General features: G+C 40.7%; 1 long non-coding RNA gene across 1 annotated transcript; it reads right to left on the bottom strand.

Annotated features, from left to right (window-relative positions):
• Positions 1–2,644: 2,644 nt before the first annotated feature.
• LOC134484143 (uncharacterized) lies at positions 2,645–22,730 on the bottom strand. The gene is made up of 2 exons (XR_010061550.1): positions 22,618–22,730; positions 2,645–10,577 (listed from the first exon to the last, which is right to left on the bottom strand). It is a non-coding gene; the product is annotated as an uncharacterized LOC134484143 (long non-coding RNA).
• Between the last annotated feature and the right edge of the window lie 980 nt (positions 22,731–23,710).

Below are 23,710 nucleotides of genomic sequence, written 5' to 3'. Positions count from 1 at the left end.
TTTTACAATTAGGCCAATAATGAAATCAACTAAAAGTAGCAAAATACCTTCAGGAAAAAAATTCAGAGAAATGGCCAACCAGGACACATGTTATTCTATTATGTTATTTTGAGTCAGCCCTTTGTAAGCCAGTTTTAATAGTGTACGTTCCTCTAACATTACTAAGCAGCACTTTGCAGGCAAACCTAGCTTAATACACTCATCATCTTTTCAATCTATGTTAGTACTATTAGCATTTATGAAATGTATGTAATATTTCAGTACATGCACTGATCAAAAATATCATACTTTCATATCCCATCACTTTTCCTTCCCTACCTCTGGTAGTCACAAATTTACATTTAGGACTAAAACAAACAAATAAACAAAAATCAAGACAAAACAAAAAAACCCCTCTTCCACTTATGAGAGATTATGCAAACTTACCTTTCTCTCTGTAACTTATTTCTTGTAAAATACAATTCCAGTACCACCATTTTCCTTCTAATAACATAACCTTGTTCTTCCTGATGGCTGAATAATATTCCTTCTTACCACTCATCCATCAACAAGCTGAATTGACTGCGTACGTTAGATATTGTGATTAGTTCTGCAGTAAATAGTGTGATAATATTTCATTGGCATACTGATTTCATTTCCTTTGGTGGAATAGCTGGATCATGAAGAAGATCTATTTTTGGTTTTTATGAGCTTCCACAATGCTCTCCAGAATGTCTGCACTAATTTACATCCTCTCTAACAGTATAGGAATCCTTTCTTCTCTGCATCCTTGCCAGCATTGTTATTATTCATTTTGTGTAACAGCATTTTAACTGGAGTGAGATACAAATCACTGAAGTCTGGTTTCCCATTTTACTAATAGTCAAAGATATTGACCAGTGTGTGTGTGTGTGTGTGTGTGTGTGTGTGTGTGTGTGTGTGTGTACGCACACGATGTATGTGTATTTGTATGAGTGTGTGTGGATGTTTGTGGAAGCCGAAGTTCAGTGTGGGGTTTGTTTCTTGACTGAGTTCTCCACATTACTTTTGACATTGCATCTCTTGATTAACCTGGCGCCCATCAATTCATCAAGGTTGGCTGGCCAAAGAGCTCTAGGGATATGCCTGCCTCTGCCTCTGCCTCTGCCTCTGCCTCTGCCTCTGCCTCTGCCTCTGCCTCTGCCTCTGCCTCTGCCTCTGCCTCTGCCTCTGCCTCTGCCTCTGCCTCTGCCTCTGCCTCTGCCTCTGCCTCTGCCTCTGCCTCTGCCTCTGCCTCTGCCTCTGCCTCCTCAGTACTGTGGTTAGAGATGTGTGCTGCTGTGTCAGTTTTATGTAGGTGTTCGGATTCTGAATGCAGGTCCTCATGCTTGTGCAGCAGGCACATTACCAACTGGTCTATCTACTCCTCCCCAACCCCTAAGCATCTTTTTACATGGATGTTGGCCATTTTTTGTTTCTTCCTTTGACCATTGTCTATTCATATCATTTACCCATTCATTAATTGGTTGCTTTTTGTTATGGTTTTGTTTGATTGATTGATTGTTATATATGATGGGCATCAACTCTCTCAGATGAAGTGATGGTAAAACCTTCCTTGTGTTAGGTAAGATGTCTCTTCAGTCACTGATTGCTTTCTCTTCCATGCAGAAGTTTTGGATGGAACTTCATTTGTCATCCTGTGCCTTGAGGTCATATCGAAACATCAATGTGCATGTTGGGGTCCTGACATGTTTGCTTTCTGTTTCCTTCTAGGAATTTCCTAGTTTTAGATCTCACATTTAGGCCATTGTTCTCTTTGGAGTTGTTTCTTAAGAGAGTGAGGGATGGCCTCAAGTGGCAACTTTTTGCATATGGATATGCAATTTTCCCAGCACCATGTATTAAGAAGGTTACCCCTCTCTTTAGTGTATGTTTTTGGCATCATTGTCAAAACTCAGATGACTGTAGCCATAAGAGTTTGTTTCTGTGAGATCTATTAGATCCTGTTCGTCTGTGTGTTTATTGTTGTACCAGGATCAGGCTGTCTGAGTTACTATGGCTCTCAAGTATGTCTTGAAATCGTGTATTGGAATGCCTCTGTTTTTTGTACTTTTTGGCTGTTGGGGTCTCCTGGGCTTCTGTGTGATTTCATTGTGCTGTACTATTATCTAGAAGGGGTTATGGTTGGTACCTCTCATGAGGCTCTGAACACATATTGGTTCACACATTATTCCCTACAGTCCTTTTTATTATATGCTTTCAGGGCTTCACTAAGTATCCCTCTTGGCCAGGAGACTGGACTTCTTTCCTTACAACATAGCACTCCAGGCCTCCAGCACTAGTACTGGGGTATCAGTTTTACTGACTTTGTCACATTGTAGCAGCTACAGTGAAGCCACAGTTTTGACCAGTTTCAGTAGTAAAGGCCAGAGATTATTCCTCAACACTGAGAAAAGGCTGTAGTATTGATAAGCTCGTAAGAACATACTGTTGCAGACACCTTTAGAAAACAAAGTCCGCCAGCGATTACCTTGGACTACGATTATAACTGGCGCATATCTGTGTCCCTGGGGTCAAGTATTCAATTGCAATTTTCTTAATAGACTTATTTGGGGAGGAAATGAAACTTGAAAATTTCGGGACTTCCATTCTGCAGGTGCACTTAATAAGACAGTAAGCAAACAAATTGAAGGAAGACACAAATCAACCCGATTTTATTGTTTACAATAATGAAAGGCTGAATTTATAGAGTATTTACATCTCATTATGAACCTGAAGAGCATTTTACAATTTCACTTATTTTATCACCTTGCCTGCCTTTTAATTTTGAAGTAACTGTGCATCATAGACAGAAATGCACCTAAAGCCATTTTCACTCTGCACAATATAAAACTCCTTTTTCTTGCCTTCCCTCACAGTGCTGTTATTAAAAATGGAATAGTGTATGAACGTTAAAGGGAAGTAGGAACATTTATGCTATCACAACTCATGGGCACTGTAAAAATCCACCATCATCATAACTAATGTTGATAGGGCACTTACTGTCTTCTTTGGCTGAGTACAGTTTAAGAGTTTCACAATATTTTCCAGCTCATGGCCTGATGAAAGAACATCTAATCCTGGGAACTTGGATACTTGGATCTAGAACAGTGATTGTCAACCTTCCTAATGTTGCAACCCTTTAATGGTTCCTCATGTTGTGGTGACCCCCAGCCATATTTTTGTTGCTACTTAAAAACTGTAATTGTGTGACTGTTTTGAATCCTAATGTAAATATCTGGGTTTTCCGAGTGGTCCTATGAAAGGGCCATTTAATCCCCTGAGAGTTTGTAACCAATAGGTTGAGAAATACTGATTTAAGACAGTATCCAATGGAACTTAGTATATTATAGTGAAAATTCATGCCAATTTTACTTTTTCTTCCAGAAAGCATCACTTTCATGGTTTTAATATAGAAAGGGGGCATTTCACATACTATTGCTTATACCAAATGGCCTTATATAGCATATGGTTTAAGCTCACTGCACAGACTCTCGTTTCTGTTTAAGAGACAATGAACGGTTTGTTCTCAGTCCTCATTGTTCTGTCTATGGCTTTCCTAACATGTTCTTTCTTCCTTAGGAAAACATATCATAATACAAGACAAAAATAAGAATCACCTATTTAGCATAAAGTTAAATTTTATAATTTATATATTTTTATTATACTCATTAACACACATTAGCTGTAGAAATCAAAGAGGTTTGTTTTGACATTCCCAAACATGTCTCCCAGGTGTTCCTGTCCACCTGCCTCCTCTCCTCTCCATGCCTCCTCCCCTTACAATGTCTATCTTTCAAAATGCTTCCTAACTTCAGTCCTTGACTATCATTAACTATTTACTCGAGACACACCTCAGTGATTGCGATGTCCTAGAATGGTCTGAATAATTCTGTTAAGAACTGCTAGGATTAGTGGACTAGTCCAAGGTCATCTGGTTAATTAATAACAGTGCTCTGGTATTCAAACTCTAATTTTGAACTCTTGTGTTTTCTGAGCTACATTTTAGTCATGAAAAGTAACAGGACCTCACATACATACTAAGTCTGGGAACCCAAGGTAGATGTAAAATAACTACTCTAGCAACTTAGGCTGCATTATTTACACATTAAATTTCTTATATTTAGTCCTGAAAGCATGGCAAGAATAATATGGTCCTACTAAGACAGGCTCATAAACCCCACCACCACCACCAATCAACATTTGTGATGTTTGTCCTCCCATAAAATTCTGCAATAGTGCTACTTTATGTTGGACAACATACTCTATATGACCTATTTGTAGTAATTCAACTCTACTGAGAAGATGAAATAGAAATGTTCTATCATTGATCTTGCAAACTCAAGTGTGTGAAAATCAGTTGGACTATAGTCCCGTAGCTGGTTTCTGGACCTTAGAGCATTATAGACTCCAGTACTACAACTTTATGGCATTTCAGTTAGGAGAAACACATCATACAGAGGCAAGAGTGTCCAGGCTTCATGATTATTTTTCATCCATTTTGTTGTAACCAGAAACAACCCTTTTATCTGACAGGCTTAGGCCTGTTCTTGAATGGACTTCCGTTCTTGTCTTATGGGGAATGCCTTCATGGAAGATTCTATTTACCTGCATAAGATCTTGCTTCTTTTAGAGACTAAAAGTTGAATAGTATACTCACCTACATGCTCATGCTACTGTGCTGTCAAGTACCCACATCACGTGCATGCATGTGCACGCGCACGCACACACACACACACACACACACACACACACACACACACACCACTAATCTGGGAAATTCTTAGCTTTTATTAATATAATGTACTGGTGGAGATGATGGATGTCATTCTTGTGTAATCACCATCAGCATCTAACTACTAACTTTGGTCCTCTATTAGAGATTGTCACACTGGAAAATAAAAAAGGGTTTAGGAGAGAGATGCAGATTCTGGGACGGATTAATGAAAGTAGTGCACTGTATTCACTTAAGCCCATCAAAACAAACTGTGGAATAGGTGCCCCTTGGGCATCATCATAGTTAAAATTTGCTGACAAATATTTTGGCCCGAGTTTCATGAATCTGGAGATGCTTCAAACACCTGAAAGCCCTGGGCCTATGTTTTTCTTCCTCATTCTCCATAATTGACCTAGCAGATCCATTTCCCAGCCTGAGCCTTGGTCTCTCATATTTCCTGGAGCGTGAGACTAGATGATCTCTTAAAGACTTCTCTATACTCTGACACCATGGTTTCATGAACCTGGGGTTCTTCAAAGTGAACCAGGTCGCTGTGCTTTTCAAGCACAATTGCCTAGCAAAGTCTTCTGTGAACTATTTCTGTAATTGGGAAATAGACTCATATGGAAAGTGTCCTAGGCTTTATTTATCGAATAGAGACCTGTGCAAAATTCTCAAACCCTGAGCCATTGGATGCATGCCCCTCGATAAGACGAATGCAGAAAGAAAATGGCACTTCCACAGCCTGCAAGAAATGCACATATATAAAAGAATAGAAGCAAACCCTGGTTTATGAAAGCTTTCCCCATAGGAAGTAAATATGAGAGAAACCACTGTGCGGAGTTAAAGGCTAAATAGATGCCTTCTTGGAACAGGTTTCATTGGAATTATCAATAGAGCAAGAAAATAATGCAATGGGTTCCTAAGAAGACCTGTTCAACTTGTCCCTGCATCTTAAGTCCCTGGACTACCTGGCTCAACTACTGCTCAGTGCTGGAACTCTGGCAGATGAGGACAACCATGTATAAAGCAAGGGGAAAGGGCTTGCTCCACTTTTGAGTAAACTGACCTAGGTCAACAAGGTTTTCGTAACTCCCGGAGAAAATCCAGGCCCAGTCATTTCTTCAGGAAGTCTGAACTTTTAGATAAAGAAAAGGATTTCTATTCTCAGTTAAGATCCCTATCCTTTAATCATCAAACCCACACAGAGTCTTCCAGAACCAGCTCAAGAAAGTTTATCGGAACCTCTTTTCTCTCCTGCTCAATCACTTCCCAATTATCTACTAATACCCAGCTCGTTGTCACGCCCTTAGAACCCCCAAGCTCTCCTGATAGGATACGGAAGCAGCTTTTATTCCTTTTTCCCAGAACAGTGAACTGTTATTATAATTCCCTCTCTATCATAGGGCGAGGGATGCTCTATACTATTGTGATTATTTCCCTTTTTGTCAGTTAAAAGTGTTTGTATTTTTTGTTTTGTTTTTAAGAATATAGCATAAATCAAAACTGGCACACTGGTTTGTGTCGTAGGCAATTCTACCTTCCATTGAAGTTTGACTCCACTCAGTTGCCTAGCTTTATCTCCAAGATCTGTCAAGTGAGGTTGAGTCTCAGATTTCCTGTGTTCCCTGACTTTGTATGTGGTTTATCAGGAACATCAAGCTTTAATCATCTCAGAACTCCTGCCAAGAAGAGAAAAAAAAAACCCTCTTATTCTGAAGCTAAACAACTCCAGGTCCTGATTTACCTGGCTTGCTTCATGTACTCAAATCTAACCAGTTGTTTTGGTCTCAAGATTATAAGTCTTTAGTTAGCTTAAAAGAGATTCTATGCCCCTACCCATGGAGGTGAGAGGTTAAGATGATTGCTTAAGCCTTGTTGAATGGGAGCAGTAGAGGGTTTTTTTTTTAATAAAATAAAGTAAGTATTAAAATTGCCACCAAAAAGTGCACCGTGAATGCTTTGTAACATTATTTCTGACACATAGTAAGTATTTAATAAACGTTGACTGGGTTTATGGATAAAACAGTGACTTTCGCCTGCTTTGACCCTCATTTCTATCTACTGCTCTTATCTATATGGTTCTTGGAGACCATTCGCCTCCTAAAAATTAGAGCTCCAACACCTGGCATCCTTCTACATTACTCTTACTCCAATTCTCTCGCCAACATGACTTTGATTGGTCATAATTGGATTGATTTTATTAAAAAACCACAGAAGTGATTCTTGGCTAGTATTCTTGAAGGATTTCCCACAGTGATTAGATTTTACTAATCTAATAATACACCAGATTAATGGTGATATTGGTAATAGTATGTGATTTTTTTCTCAGCAATCCTATAACTCTCTCAAGGAAATTTTTGAAAATCTTTTATTCTGAAAAGTTTTCATAACCACGATTAGAATAGAGGAGAAGGAGAAGTGAAAAGGCTATGTGTGGGGGGGGGGACTGGGAGGAGGGAGGGCTGCTATCAGGCTGTAAACTGAATAAATAAATGGATAAAAACAAAAGTTATGTCACTCTGCAGCCACCACATAGCACATTCCCCCACAATAAGTAAATGAATAGATAGACCCTGGATAGCAGTTGGGGTAGTAGTAGTTCATGTCTTGTTTATTCTTATGAATTGCCACTTTACCTGCAACTAGCATCCACCAACCCAGTGCTGTGTTCTTTTGTCCAGAGGAGGAGAAACTTCATAGGAGATCCTATTCTCATACACCAATTTACAACTCCCTCCAGAATAAAGTGGTTGCATTCAGGGACTGTTTGTGTACCAAAAGCACTGTCTACAGGCCAAGGCTTACTCTAGAGACTTGGAAAATCAGAGTACTAATCCAAATGAATGCCATACCCAAACATGCTGCAGCATGGAAAATGATTCCTTGTCCCTAGGTCTACATTCTTTTCTCTTCTTCTCTTTTGTCCTTGGCTCCAGTCCCTAGTGTTAGATGTCATACATGAGTGCATGAGAACACTGAGGTCTGTCTGTCCCAGATTTATCACTGTACTTTGGAGACAGTTATTCCTTGACCTCCTCTTGAAGCCATCAGAATACACCAACTGTGTTGTTTGTCACAGAGGAAGGATTTGAGGAAGAGGCTTGCATAGGCTGTAGGTACATCATATGCTCCCAGGGACTAAACCACCAGGGCTCCAACTGCATAGGTAGGGAGAAGAGCCTTGTTGGGGCACCAGTGGAAGGGGAAGCCCTTGGTCCTGCCAAGGTTGGACCCCCAGTGCAGGCAAATGTCATGGGGGTGGTAAGGGGAGGTAGATGGGGGAAAGAGCCTTATGGGGGAGGGGTGGGGATAGGGGGCTTATGGACAGGAAACTGGGAAAGGTAATAACATTTGAAATGTAAATAAAGAAATATATCCAATAAAAAAATGGAAAACAGGGAATGGTTGGGAAGGATGTCTTTAAAGCACAATGCCAAAGGACCTTTACCTAAGAGTCAAGAGAAGCCCATAGTTGAGGGTGGTGGTGACACTGAATGTGCTTTTATCTGTCATCACAACTGCTGCTGTAGGGGTGTATCCATCCCCTCTTAACAAACACATGTACAAGTATGCTTACACATGTGCAACACACACACAAACACACACACACACACACACACACACACACACACACACCAGGGTCAACCATGGTTTAGGGCTTAGAAATGATTTCTATAATAAAAAAAAAAAACTGGGTCCACAAATGAAGCTACAGTCAAATGTGGAAGCTGCCTGTAAGGAGCCATATGGACACAAATGATCCTGAGCCCGTGAGGTCCTTAATGGTTCTCTTAAATTGGCAGTGGCCAGAGTACACGCATCAATAAAACCCTCCAAGTCGTAACAGATTGTTGCCACTTCTCCACAGCACTCACCACTGCAGCTTCTGCCAATGTCATCCTTTTCTGTACAAGTCTCTTCACCCCAAGGATTCACTTCGGTGGACCACCCAGGCTCCTAAGGGTCAAGCATTCATACTAGGAGCACACTGGGTCAGCAATGGGAAGAGCTAGAGGGAGAACCCTAGCTTCCTCTCCCGCCAGTGTGATCATCCTGAGTTCTCCACCATCTCTTGAAGGCACCTACTGTGATTGAGTCTCAGTTGTTCGCCAAAATAGCCATTCATAAACACTTTGCAGGTTTCTCTCTCTTTGCTACCACACTACATCATGCCTCTACCTTTATTTCCTGGGATATTTGCCTTGAGTACTTCCACACTCTCAAATATTTCCTTTGGCAACTGTTTCCTGTGTACACAATCTTGACTTCTAGTCCCATGATTTTGTTTGGTTTGGTTTGGTTTTTCAAGTCTGGGGTTCTCTTGTGTACCCTTGGCTGTCTTGGAACTCCCTCTGTGGACCAGGCTGGCCTCAAATGCACAGAGATCCACTTGCTTCTGCTGAGATTAAAGGCACGTGCCAGCATTACCCTGCAGTCCCAAAAATTTTTGACAGCTTGTGGCTTCTCAAGCATCACTTTCTGTGTTCTTGTTTCAGTTTTACATACGAGGAAACCAAGACGCACAAAGTCCAATAACTTCCCTGAGCTTTCATACTGAGAAGGCAGGAGAAGCTGGCTATGAACCAAATCGGATTTCCAAACTCAAATGACTTATGAATGACGTCCAAAAGTATTGTATATCTCCATAATGCCTCAAAAGGTCTGATCAAAGTGTTTGTAATCAGGATTGAAACCCCAGTTTACAATTTTCTACTTGTCAAATTCTCCTTTTTTGCACACATTGATGACAATAATTTCAGAGCTGTTAAGCAACGTGCTACAGTCACAGTGCTTCACACCTTGCTCAGAACACAGGCTAGGGTGTGCTCTGTACACAAGTCAGTTGGCCCCTCCTGTTCTCTATCAGGTTCATTCCTTGGAATGACAAGAGGGCAAGTAATGGCATAGGAGAATTTAGCCTCAAATGCTTCTTGTTTCCAGAAAGTATCTGGCTAATTTATTTCAAAAGGCTTTTGCTCCTATGAAGTTTAATCGAGTTGATGCGTATTAAAGGAATCACTTAATCTTCATCTGAATGTGAGCGGTAAATGTGTTTTGGCGATTATCCTCATTCCCCAGTGACTCTAAGCACTTTTCCCATTCTACAGCTGATTCTCAGCCATCAGAGCAAAAGGTTTTCAATTCTATGGAGTCACCAAAATGAAACACAGCGTCACAAGCAAAGTGGTTGTTTACCCTTTGGTATAGAACAAGAGACACAGTGTGGATGCTGGTTCCTTAGTAAGTCATCCATTGTTGTGTTAATCTTCTTCTGAATATGAACAAGGCTATGGGTGTCTGTAAAACAGGCTTCAAAAGCGCGGGTCTGCACAAAGGAGCTACCACCTGTGAGCTGCTGGTTCTTCCACTTTGCTGCCCCTAATGGAAGGTCAGCCCATCCACTAATGGTAGAGCTGCTAAGTCCTGCCAGGGGAGACATTTTGCCAAATGAATTTTAATGGCTGTGAATCAAGTTCAATTCATGAAAAAGGAAAGACAGGAAAACTTACTGGGTATCATATGGGCAATACTAAACTTTTACATCCTGTAAGCACATGGGATGTACAAGTTGCTGGAAAAGATTGAGGAATGTGTGTTCCCCGGCCAGAAGCAATTCAACCCAGCATTATCTGAAGAAGGGCTTTGATTTCTTCTCTGTGTTATTGAGATATTCTTGAATCAGGAGCACAGAAGGTCTAGTTACACAAGAACCAGACATTAAGTTCAACAGTGTGGGGTCAAAGATGGTTGATCAAGGAAGATGGCAGCCAAGGATGTGCAGTAGCTGTCTTAAACTGGGTCACATTTTAACAATTTCTTCCTGATATACTCAGGCTTGTTGACCAAATGGAATCATAACCTAAGAGATTAAAGAAAAACGTATAAAAGTAAACAGCAACAAAACCCACCTAGTGAAACTTTAGTCTCAGGATTAGAACCCAAATCTTTCTATGGCCAAAGCCTGTTCACTTTGTTGTGATACTGTATTAACTGTTGGCCTGGGGTTGGAAGGTAGGAGAGTTATAAAGTATGAGGTCAGTTCAGATACCCATGTGGCCTTGAGCAAATAATTTACTCTATTGAACAACCAGTTCTTTCTGCAAAATGGGTTAATCACATGATTTACACATGTTCTATCATTGCCATAAGGGCAAAATGAGCTAATAGATGTACAAGTGACTTAGAAGCAGATAAGAGTAACTTAAATATACTTTACAGACATTTATTGATGATGACGATGATGATGATGATGATGATGATGATGACGACGACGACAACGATGACGACGATGATCACTGTATCACCAAAGACATCTTAAAGGATACTTTAAGTAGTGATACTCTTTAGCATGAGGATATTCATGGACTGTGCCCAGAATTAGAATTTGGTGTCTGAGAAGCTTTTGCTTGCCTAGTGGAAGGACAGCTCCATGTATCAGGAAACCAGGCAATATATTAATTGGGAGGAAATGAAGGCATGTTCAAGTACTATGACCTCATCTGAGTGGTCATTGGGGTTGGAGGTCAGCAAGAGAGCAAAGGGGAGGGCAAGGAGAATCCAGATGGGGTTGTGGGACTGAGCCACACTGATATCTTAGTATCTTAGCTGTTAGGTCCACATCATATTTTTGAACAATGAGCAAACAGCCTTATGCCAAAATCATCTGGGTCTGCTTTGGGCCAGAATTCCAGCTGCAGGAGAATGGAGGTGGGATCTTCAAATATTTATGGGCTTCAGATGTGTGGCCTCTAGAGCTCCAGGAGGTGAAAGCACATTCCAGATGCATAAAGGCTGACTATCAGTATGGGCTACACCACAGGAGGCTCTGGTTCAAACATCCCCAGTTGAGCCTGAGTTGCTACAGTTGTAGGCTAAAAGAGTCTAGAAGCCTCAGGACAAGGAGGTTTCAGAGCAAACAGGCTCTGTTGTGAAATAACATAGAGAGATCTTGGTTCCATGGGTATGTTTAAGGTGGCTACAGTGCTCCCTTGTGGGAATACGAGTGGAGCTCTCGATTGGGCCTTTCTATGCTTTTAAAAGTTGAACTCCTCAGGGTGAAAGAAATAGGTTATCATTGTTGCCAAAGGTGTTGGGAGTCCTGTCAGCATCTCATTTGTTTTGTTATACAAGAAGCAGTTTGTTCCAAGGGTTTGGGATGGCAGCAATGCCTTTGGCTGTGAACCTTGGTCTGAAGCCTTTGGGCAGACAGAGTTTACAATGGACTGACTGTAAGATAAAGCATAAAAAGGCCATAGTCCATTAAAGGTAAGAAAGCAAAGAAGGGGGGATTTGTCTTTTTCAACCCACCTGGGGCTTCTCAGATGGGACTTGGCTCTACCTATGACTGATAAGAAAGGTGTCCCTTCTCTAGACACGTTCTCTCCTCTCTTTTTACACCAGCCTTTTGAACCTGGAAGAGGGGCACTGGCCCTGGAGAGGCCATGAGGGGACAGCTTGCAGGAGAGAAGGGGGGAGTAAGGCCTTTTGTGATTTTGTTTGAGCTGGACTGCTGGCAGGCAAAAAAGATGAGACAGTTAAGTACCCCAGGATGTTAGCCAGATCACTGAGAGTGACGTGTCTTCTCACATCAGAAACACGCGTCTCCAGGTCAGCAAGGAAAGTGTATTTAGTGAGTGTTTAAATGTAGAAGACCAGCTTTTATCCATAAGCATAAGATATTTGAAGCTCTCAAATATCTTTTGGGCAAGGCACAGCACAGACTCCAAATAAACAAGTAGCATTCTGAAACTTTGACACTGAGAGCGTTTCCTTGCAGTCACAGAAAATGATCATACTGATGATGGTCACTGAAGAATGAAGAGCAGAGAAGCTGCTTTTTCTCTTCCAGAATGCAGGTTATATCTCCATTATACCTATATGTGTATTCTCCTTTGAAAGCTACATGAAGAGAGAGTTGTACTGTCAGGAGTGTGGACACTCCTGAGAAATCAGAGGAGACTACTCTCTGCACACATCCCTGACCCAAGAGGAAATCACCTAGTGCCATTTTTGTCCTCTGGGCACAGAGAACTAGGAACAGTCAGGGGCAAGACTCTTCAGGTTTCTGCCTGCACCAGAAAACTGAAAGACAGTTGCCAGGAGCTCCTACACACCTGAGAGCAGAGGTAAGACCAACCTTTCTGCTCCAAGTGACCTGTCTGGTGGACTCAGAACACATAAAGGCAGAGGTCCTCTGGGACAGGACACTTCCGGTTTCTGCCTGTGCCCAGAACAGAGCTGAACCAGTATCAAAGCTCCCTGCACCCAAATTCTGTGGAGGAGAGAGCTAGACCCTCAGAAGTGTGGACACTCTGGAAAACTCTGAAAAGACAACTACATTCTGCCCACACTTCTGACCCAAGAGGAACTTGCTTAGTGCCATCTGTGCCCTCTGGGCACAGGGACCTAGGAACAATGAGCAGAAGGACACTTTGAGTTTCTGCCTGTGCTGAAAGTTGAAAGCTAGTCTCCAGGAGCGCCTACACACTTGAGAGCAGAACTCTCTGTTCCCAGATCCAGCTAAAAGAAAACAAGTCTACAGGAGTGCTGACGTACAGGCCTACAGGAGGGCCAAACCACTTTAAATGGTAGCAAGACAAGCTAACACCAGAAACAACCTGATGGTTAGAGGCAAGCACAGGAACCTAAGCAGTAGAAACCAAGACTACTTGGAATCATCAGAGCCCAGTTCTCCCACAAAAGCAAATACTGGATGTCCAAACACACCGGAAAAGCAAGATTTGGATTTAAAATCACATTTTATGATGATGATGGAGGACTTTTAGAAGGACATAAATAACTCCCTTAAAGAAATACAGGACAACACAAAGTAAACAAATAGAAGAAGCCCTTAAAGAGGAAACATAAAAATCCCTTAAAGAATCTCTTAAAGAATTACAGGAAAACACAACCAAATGGGTGAAGGAAGTGGACAAAACTATCCAGGATTTAAAAATGGAAATAGAAACAATAAGGAAAGCACAAAGGGAGACAAGCCTGGAGATAGAAAACCTACAGAAGAGATAAGACATAGATGCAAGCATCACCAACAGAACACAAGAGATAGAAGACAGAATCTCAGGGGCAGATGATATCATAGAAAACATAGACACAACCATCAAAGATAATGTAAAATGCAAAAAGCTTTTAGCAAAAAACATCTAGGAAATAATGAGAAGATCAAACCTAAGGATAATAGGTATAGAAGAAAGGGAAGACTCCCAACTTAAAGGGCCCGTAACATCTTCAACAAAATTATGGAAGAAAACTTCCCTAACCTAAAGAAAGAGATGCCCATAAACATACAAGAATCTTACAGAACTCCACATAGATTCAACCAGAAAAGAAATTTTTCCCATCACATAAAAATTCCTCCCATCATATAATAGTCAAAACACCAAATACACAAAACAAAGAAAGAATTTTAAAAGCACTAAGGGAAAAAGGTCAAGTAACATATAAAGGCAGACCTATCAGAATTACACCAGACTTCTCACCAAAGACTATGAAAGCCAGAAGATCCTGGACAGATGTCATACAGATCCTAAGAGAACACAAATGCCAGCCCAGGTTACTGTATCCAGCAAAACTCTCAATTAACATAGATGGGGAAACCAAGATATTCCACGACAAAACCAAATTTACACAATACCTTTTTACAAAACCAGCCCTACAAAGGATAACAAATGGTAAAGTCCAACACAAGGAGGCAAGCTACACCCTAGAAAAAGCAAGAAACTAATTGTTTTGCAACAAAACAAAGACAAGGCAAGCACACAAACATAATCTCACCTCCAAATACAAAGATAACAGGAAGCAACAATCACTATTCTTTAATATCTCTCAGCATCAATGGACTCAATTCCCCAATAAAAAGACACAGATTAACAAACTGGATATGTAATGATGACCCAGCCTTTTGCTGCCTACAAGAAACACACCTCAGAGACAAAGTCAGCAACTACCTCAGAGTAAAAGGCTGGAAAACAACTTTTCAAGCAAATGGTCAGAAGAAGCAAGCTGGAGTAGCCATTCCAATACCAAATAAAATCTATTTTCAACCAAAAGTCATCAAAAAAGATAAGGAAGGACACTTCATATTCATCAAAGGAAAAATCCACCAAGATGAACACTCAATCCTAAATAACTATGCTGCAAATACAAGGGCACCTTCATTCATAAAAGAAATCTTACTAAAGCTCAAAGCACACATTGCACCTCACACAATAATAGTAGGAGATTTCAACACCTGACTCTCATCAATGGACAAATCATGGAAATAAATTAAGCAGAGACATAGAGAAACTAACAGAAGGTATGAACCAAATAGACTTGACAGATATTTACAGAACATTTCATGCTAAGACAAAAGAATATATCTTCTTCTCAGCACCTCACGGTGCCTTCTCCAAAACTGACCATTTAATCAAACACAAAATGGTCACTTGATCTTTGACAAAGGAACTAAAACCATCCAATGGAACAAAGATAGTATTTTCAACAAATGTTGCTGGTTCAACTGGAGGTCAGCATGTAGAAGAATACAAATAGATTCATGCTTTTGACCCTGTACAAAGCTTAAATCCAAGTGGATCAAGGACCTCCACATCAAACCAAACACACTAAAACTAATAGAAGAAAAAGCATCTCGAACACATGGGCACTGGAGAAAATTTCCTGAACAAAACACCAATGGCTTATGCTCTAAGATCAAGAATCGACAAATGGGTTCTCATAAAACTGCAAAACTTTTGTAAAGCAAAAGACACCGTCATTAGGACAAAACAGCAACCAACAGATTGGGAAAAGATCTTTACCAATCCTACATCTGATAGAGGGCTAATATCCAAAATATACAAAGAACTCGAGAAGTTAGACTCCAGAGAGTGAAATAACTATTAAAAATGGGGTACACAGCTAAACAAAGAATTCTCAGTTGAGGAATATCGAATGGCTGAGAAGCACCTAAGTAAATGTTCAACATCCTTAGTCATCAGGGAAATGCAAATCAAAACAACCCTGAGATTCCACCTCACACCAGTCAGAAGGGCTAAGATCAAAAACTCAGATGACAACAGATGCTGGCGAGGATGTGGAGAACGAGGAAACTTCCTCCATTTTTGGTGGGATTGCAGACTGGTACAACCACTCTGGAAATCAGTCTCGAGGTTCTTCAGAAAATTGAACATTGCACTACCTGAGGACCCAGCTATATCTCTCCTGGGCATATACCCAAAAGATACAATATACAACAAAGACACAAGCTCTACTATGTTCATAGCAGCCTGATTTATAATAGCCAGAAGCTGTAAAGAACCCAGATGCCCTTCAAAAGAGGGATGAATACAGAAAATGTATACATTTACACAATGGAGTACTACTCAGCTATCAAAAACAATGACTTCATGAAAATCATAGGCAAATGGACTGAACTACAAAATATCATCCTGAATGAGGTAACCCAATCACAGAAAAACACCCAAGGTATGCACTCAGTGATAAGTGGTTATTAGCCCAAAATCTCAAATTACCCAAGATACAATCCACAGACCACATGAAGCTCAAGAAGAAGGATGACCAAAATGCGGATGCTTCACTCCTTCTTAAAAGGGGGAATAAAAATATTCATAGGAGGGGATATGTAACCAAAGTTTAGAGCAGAGACTGAAGGAATGGCCATTCACAGCCTGCCGTGGACCATATGTATACCTCCATCAAAAGTAGATAAGATTGATGAAGCTAAGAAATGCATGCTGACAGGAACCACATATTGATGTTTCCTGAGAGATACAGCCAGGGCATGTCGAATACAGAGGCAAATACTAGCAGCAAACCATTGAACTGAGAATTGGGATCCCTGTTGGAGGAAGTAGAGAAAGGTTTGAAAGAGCTGAAGTGGTTTGAAACTCCATAAAAACAACAATACCAACCAACCAGAGCTCCCAGAGACTAAACCAGTATCCAAAGACTATACGTGGACTGACCCAGGGCTCCAGCTGCATGTATAGCAGAGAATGGCATTGTTGGGCACCAATGAAAGGAGAAGACCTTGGTCCTGCCAAGGTTGGACTCCCAGTGTAAGGGAATGTTGGGGGATGTGGGAAGGGGGGTTAATGGGGAAGGGAACACCCTTATAGAAGAAGGGGAGGGGGAGAGGATAGGGGGCTTATGGACAGGAAACTAGGAAAAGGAATAACATTTGAAATGTGAATAAAAAATATCCAATAAAAAAAGTTACATGAAAATTGTACAATAGATACAACTTCGATATGTCATAACTTTAGGCAATGTGTCATAACCTTAGACAGAACTTATTCAATGTCAGTGCCATTAAGAAACACTTGACAACATTCTACTGCTTAGGTCCCCAGTCTGTCCACAGTTCTTTCTCTAAGGAACCCTATTCGTAAATTATATAGTGTGGTACATACATTCTTCTAGTAAATTTCTCTTCATGTAGAGTTGATTTCTAGTATTTCTAGTTGAAGAACCCTTTTTGCATGGAATATAAAAAAAAGCATCCCACATTATCTCCAGCTACACACCAGCAGACAGGCCAACCTGTTCTTAGCCCAGTAGACTGTGACTCAGAGCTCTGAAATCCCTTTTCCTCCTATTTCACTAAATTCTCATGGCTGGCTCTTGCCACATATGCCCCAGGCTTCCAAATTCAGGTGGCTGGCTGCGGTGCCTGCTTCCATACCATATCTTTCTCTGGAACACATTTGAGTCCCAGAAGAAAGGAAAACATCACACAATCTTAGTTTAGAATCAACAGGTAACACGATCTCTGGGTGTACAACCTAGCATCCTAATTTTGTAAACTAATCTATGTTAATCTTCGAGTTCGCCACTCAAATCGACAGCCTCTGTCTTCCCTTGTTCTGCCTCCCTTGTCCCTGCTGTCCAAAAGGACCATTCCTCTCTTCCTCTTCCCAATCCAGAAGTCCCGCCTGCTCGCCCAATAATTAGTCCCTTGTAATCCTTATTCATTGGGGTAAAGTTCTGCCACAAACCCTAAGTGATATTCTAATTTATGTTGTCTCCTTTCCCTCATTTATGGTTTCTTTAACCCCATCGCAGGCTACGCATAAATGACATTTCTGAAAAACATTCAAAGACTAAACAATCTAATAAGGAGAAAGAAACAAACTGAAGTGCAACATCAAAGAGTTAGGCGAGTTCTAGGAAAGCAGAGGAGGTGTGGACAACTCAGATTCTGTGGACTCAGATGCTTCTCAAAGAGAAAATGCTTTAGTTAGGTTTTGATGGATAAGTGAAGTCAGTCCAGGGGCAAAACAGTGAAGAGGCAGGTGTGGGACACTTCTGAAGTATCTCTATCATATTACCTTGGGCAATCATGGAGAGGCCTACAGGATTCTGTTCTGAGAAATGCATGAAGAAGATGGAAATTAGACACAAGACTAGGATGTATACAGTAGTTCCCTTTCTTTTATATAAGCCTTATTTCATTTCTCACAGTTTCCATTACCTGCCATGGTAACTGAAAGTCTAAAGTGGAAAATTCTAGAAATAAGAAATTCAAGTTTTCAATCGTTTGTTGTTTTGAATTTATATAATGAGATCTTGGGCAGTGTTGTGCACCCCCTGAGATTTGAGCTACCCCCTTGTTCAGTGTATCCTTTTACCCAGTCACCCGGTAAATCTTCATGGACAACATGAGAGCATTCTAAAATATCTGGGCAGGTTCATGAGGGCATTTCTGGGAAGGTTTAACCAAAGAGAGAAGGTGCATTATGAATATGAGCTGGGATGAAGAAAAACATCAAAGTGAATTGAGCATTCATTTCCTTCTACTTCCTGATTGTGGATGCAAATGGACCAGCTGCCCTGGATCCAGTTGTTGGGAGCACCACCCCTTCCCTTCCACAATGGAGCTGTGAACTCAAACCCACTTCAACCTTGCTTGGTTAAATTGCTTTTTTCAGGTATTTTGTCACAACAGTAAAAAAAACTAATACATTATCCATTAGCTCTAAATAGTCGTTTTAGTAATAGATTAACAGTTTCAGTATCCTAGTGCTTATTTCCAAGTAAACTTTACCTAGTACATACTACAGTATTTTTCTATTTTATTTTTAGTCATTAAAATCAATCTCTTCCTATACCAATTTATACACTAAACTCTATGAGGGTCTTGGATATATTTCTGTGAGTAAAAGGCTTCTATATTGGTGATAACCCAAAGAGGGTAAACACTTTTCCAAAGAAGGCACAGAAAACTTGATTTTAATTGAAATGCTGCGAATGCATGTATATAGAAATGTATGAGTGTGTGTGTGTGTGTGTGTGTGTGTGTGTGTGTGTGTGTAATTCATACCATGGCACATGTGTGGATGCCAGAGGACAATATTGTGACATCAATTCTCTTCTTCTACCTTTATGTGGTTCCAGGGATCAAATTTAAATTACCAGGCTCACATAGCCAGTACCTTTACTCACTTAGCCATCTTGCTGGCCCTAGTAAAAAAGTTTTTTTAAGAGAACTGCTTCAGTCATGTTTACAGTGTAGAAAGTTTGCTCTGATATCAACTAGAGGGCAATTTAGGAAAGGCCTACAGGAAAGGAGAACCAATCATCCAGGATGAAAGGAAATGGGAGTGAGGGCTGAGCCCAGTCACTTTTAATGGGCATCAGAAAACTAAGGTTCAGACCAAGAGGGAAGGCATCTAGAAGGGAGACTACATGGCTCTGGATACAGGGATCTGGGATCTGAGCAAAGAAAAATACCAAAAGATGGAGTCATATGCTGATCTTTCTTCTCTCTTATCCTTTCTATTCAATCAGAACATGTCATTTTAAATTAAAAAATAAAATAAAATATGTGTTATGAGTTTTTTCTACATGTATGTCAGTATGCCTTATAAGTGAGAGCACAAGACCCCCTGGAACTAGAGTGACAGATGGTCATAATCTGCCACATGCCTTCCAGAAATTGAACCCAGGTCCCCTGGAAGAGCAGCCAGTGCTCTTAAATATCGAAGCATCTCTGATCATATCATTTCTTTTATGGCTAAAAATCTTTCCATGATCTCTCTTGGCTTTCAGGCAAACAGTTCAAATTAACTTGTTAATCATATAAAGCTTTTAAATATGACACTTCATATCCTTTGTGTTAGCAGGAAGGGGCAAGATTTGTTTGCTTGTTTCCTTATATTTTACTTTGAAAAAAACCTCAAGCTTGAAGAAAAATTAAAAGAATAGTGCAATGAATCAGTCTATACATTTTCTCTAGATAATTAATTGCTACCTTTTTGCTGTATTCTCTTTCTGTCTCTGTCTCCTTCTTTCTCTCATTTTTATCTACCCCCTCTATCTATCTATCTATCTATCTATCTATCTATCTATCTATCTATCTATCTATCTATATCTATATATATATGTGTGTGTGTGTGTACATACATACATATAAAACTGTATGATATGTAAGTTGTAGATATCATGACATCTCTCTAATGCATATATTGATGTATGGGCACTATCCTACAAAACTGCAAAGACATCAGACATTTAAAACACATCTAATTATATTGTTGAATACATAACATACATTTAAAATTTTCAAGCTGTCCCAAATATATGCTTAATGGATTTAAAAAGGAATTAAAATCCAAGGACCATGAGTTGCACATAGTTCTCAGTTTGGTCTCTTTTAATTCACAACAATTTCCTCTCCCTTCTTCTGGTTTTCATGACATGACACTCAAGACAGTGTAGCCAGTTGCCTTTCAGAAGTAGCCATAGTCTTAGGATGGTTGGCTGAATTCAGGTTACACACTCTGGGTAAGAATTTTGCATAGGTGCTGTAGTGTCCACTGAGGATCTTAAGAAATAGCCCATGTGGACAAAAAGACTTTTGTATTGGTGGTTAGCCAAAGAGGGTAAACATTCCTTCAGAGAAGTAATTCAAAGGTTTTTTTTTTATTAAAATAATTATTGTGTGCATGTGTATGGCATGAGTGTGAGTGTGTGTGTGTGTGTGTGTGTGTGTGTGTGTGTGTGTGTGTGTGTGTTAGGGGAATGCATACCATGGCTCATGTGTTGAGGCCAGGAGCTACATAATAGTTGTTGATTCTATTCGTCATGATGCTATGTTTGATCTCTCCACAATAGAAACACCTTTCTCCCTTGACAGTTAATTCATAATTTCGGGATGTCTGTGATGCTATGTGTCTACATAAATTTTTTATTCTCAGTAATATTTTGCCTAGTATTCCTTATTAGTGATCCTTTCCAGATTCACTTTTTCCTATTGTTTACTGCGAAATACTGATTTTTGTAAACCTGTCAGTTCATATACATTAGCTAGCATTTATCTGTAAACAAGGGTCTTCTTTCCCTCTGTACTTCCAGCCCTCTTTCCATGTGTTTAATTTTTTATAATGAGAGGAAACATATATGGAAGTCAGAGGATAACTTCATTAAGTCAGTTCTGTCCTTGAGCTTCTTTGTGTGGATTCTGGGGATCAATTGAGAGTCTCCAGCCTTGGGCTGTGAGAGTCTCTATTCACGGAGCTGTTGTGCCAGCCTCAACCCATTCACAACTATTTTTAAGCATCACTGTGAGTCCTTGGTGTGTGTGTGTGTGTGTGTGTGTGTGTGTGTGTGTGTGTGTGCACGCACACGTGCCAAAAGGGTACAATAATTGGTTCAATGGAAAGTCCATTAGCCAATTTTGAGGCAGTAGAAAAAATGAGCAATAGATTTTAACGCATTACATAACAAGCACATGTACACACACACACACACACACACACACACACACACACACACACCTTCAAACAAGGCTGTCTACTAGGCACCAAATATTCATATGCCCAAGATGTGTGGCCGGCATCTCATTCAAACCACCACAGTACAGGAGACTCAGTATATGAGCCCATGGGGAATATTTCCTTATTCAAGCGCCAATAATTCACCAGCATACTAGTGCTTGAGGACCATCATGTTTGCTCTTCACTCAGCATGGAAGGCATCTAACTTCATCCTCACAGAATAGAAGGTTTCTCACTTTACTTTGGTCTTTCGTCATAGATACACATCAGGGAGAAATTGCCAGCACGTCTCTCAATTTACTGTCTATTTCCCAGCTTCTCCTCTTCTTCATAGAATTTGCTATCTGACTTTGCTTCCTTTCCTTCTGTCTTGTTTGATGTAAACTCTATAAGGCTAAAGATTTGTTCATTTTTCCCTCCATTTCCCTTTGCCATATTCTCGAATCTAGACAATACCTGATTGTAAATGCATGCTTAATGAATATTTAGAGAAAGAATACATTTATTAACAACTTTATCATTGGTATGATGAGAAGTTATTCAAGATCCCTTCATTTAATACTCACAGTGACCTCCCGGCTAGATTTTTGCATCATCCTCTCCAACTTAAGGGTGAAGGAAATAGGTGTATTACATTCTTTGTTGCTGTGATAAAATAGTGGTAGAAAGTCATTTACTAGAGGAAGGCTTGTATTTGGCTCAGGGTTTGAAAGAGTACATTCTATCATGATGAAGAAGGCTTCAGAAGCAGCTTGTGACTCGGGCAGTGTGAGTATGGACTGAGGGCTGAATTTCATTCATGGTAAGGACACAGAGAGCTTGGGCCAGAACTTGGGTTTAGTTATAGTCCCTAAGATCTATCCTTCAGTGACCAAATTCCTCTAGCTTGGCCCTACTGCCCAGCAGTTTTACAACTTCCCAAAGCAGAGCTGTAAGCTAAGGATCAAGTATGTAAACACATTGGCTTCTGAGGGACATTTTACACTCAAACCATAACACGAGACTGCGTACAGGAGCCCAAAGCCTCTCTGACCTGAGCACTGGGATCCATTCTGTGACTCAAAGCAGAAGACACTTTCTTCCCATGCACGGGAACGAGCTCACCTTTTAGCACAGCTTATTTTCTTTGTATGGTCCAGCAGGGAACAAGGTCCTCAAGCACCTTGCGAGTGCAGCTGCAATCCAGTACAAGCGAAGTGAAGAGCAATCGAAGGCTCTGCTGAAAGGTGGAATTCTGGATAGAATTGCAGAACAATTATGTATGTTCTCACAGACATGTGGGTGTTAGGATTGGCTATAACTTTAATCCAATTTTTATTTTTAGTGATGGTTCTTAAACACTTTAACCTCCCAGGTAAACCAATCACTCAAGCAAGTGGGAAAGAAAGGATATGAGGAAGTGGACCTATTTAGAAAGGCTCTTTGCAGCAACTCCTGTCTGTATTGTCTGGAAATCGGCAGTTCAGTTCACAGGATGGCAGCGGCAGCGCTATACATTTGCAAACACTTCACGAAAACATCAGCAGTCCAGTTTGGTAGAGTCTGGATAGCAAACAGGAATCAGCAGCCATGGCAGGGCCTGGCACAGACACCCAGGCCTCATCCTGGGCTCAAGTGAGCAGGAAGGACCAGTAGGAGTACCAGAAGTTCTCGGTTGTGTCTCTCTTGGGGAAGAGAAGATCAGCTAAGACGCAAGACCTACGAGCTTTGCACAGCTAGCTGTACCAGCAGGCCAAGCTCTGTCTCTGTCTGTCTCTGTCCAACACCTATTTATGCCCTCCAAACATCACATGGCCTCCATGTGCCTTGCCTCAGCATAGCTCTTGCCTTAGCACATGCATCCAATCGGTCTGCTGAGTCCCAACAAATGCAGCTCAACTATTCAATGCAAGGCAGACCAATACATGCCTGATGTTAGCAAACAACCTTTCATCACATGTCCTTTCATGTGCTTGCCTTAGCAGAGCATCCCTTCTCCTGTGTCTGCTTCAGCAAAATGTCCCTTCATGAGTCTGCATTAGCCTTTCACACCTGTGTCCACTTTAAGAAAACATTCCTTCATGAGTTTGCCCCAGCAAAACACCATCCAACTGACTTTTGAAAGAACCCTTAAATGTCCATATCAATGGAACACCCACCTAGGGGAAGGAAAGGCTCCTGAAAGGAAAACAGGCAATGCCAAGGCAGAACGAAGCCT

Source organism: Rattus norvegicus, chromosome X (genome assembly GCF_036323735.1).
Source record: "Rattus norvegicus strain BN/NHsdMcwi chromosome X, GRCr8, whole genome shotgun sequence".
Lineage (NCBI taxonomy): Eukaryota > Metazoa > Chordata > Mammalia > Rodentia > Muridae > Rattus > Rattus norvegicus.
Note: the sequence above shows the minus strand (reverse complement) of the source record. Positions and strands in the feature narration are given on the sequence as shown.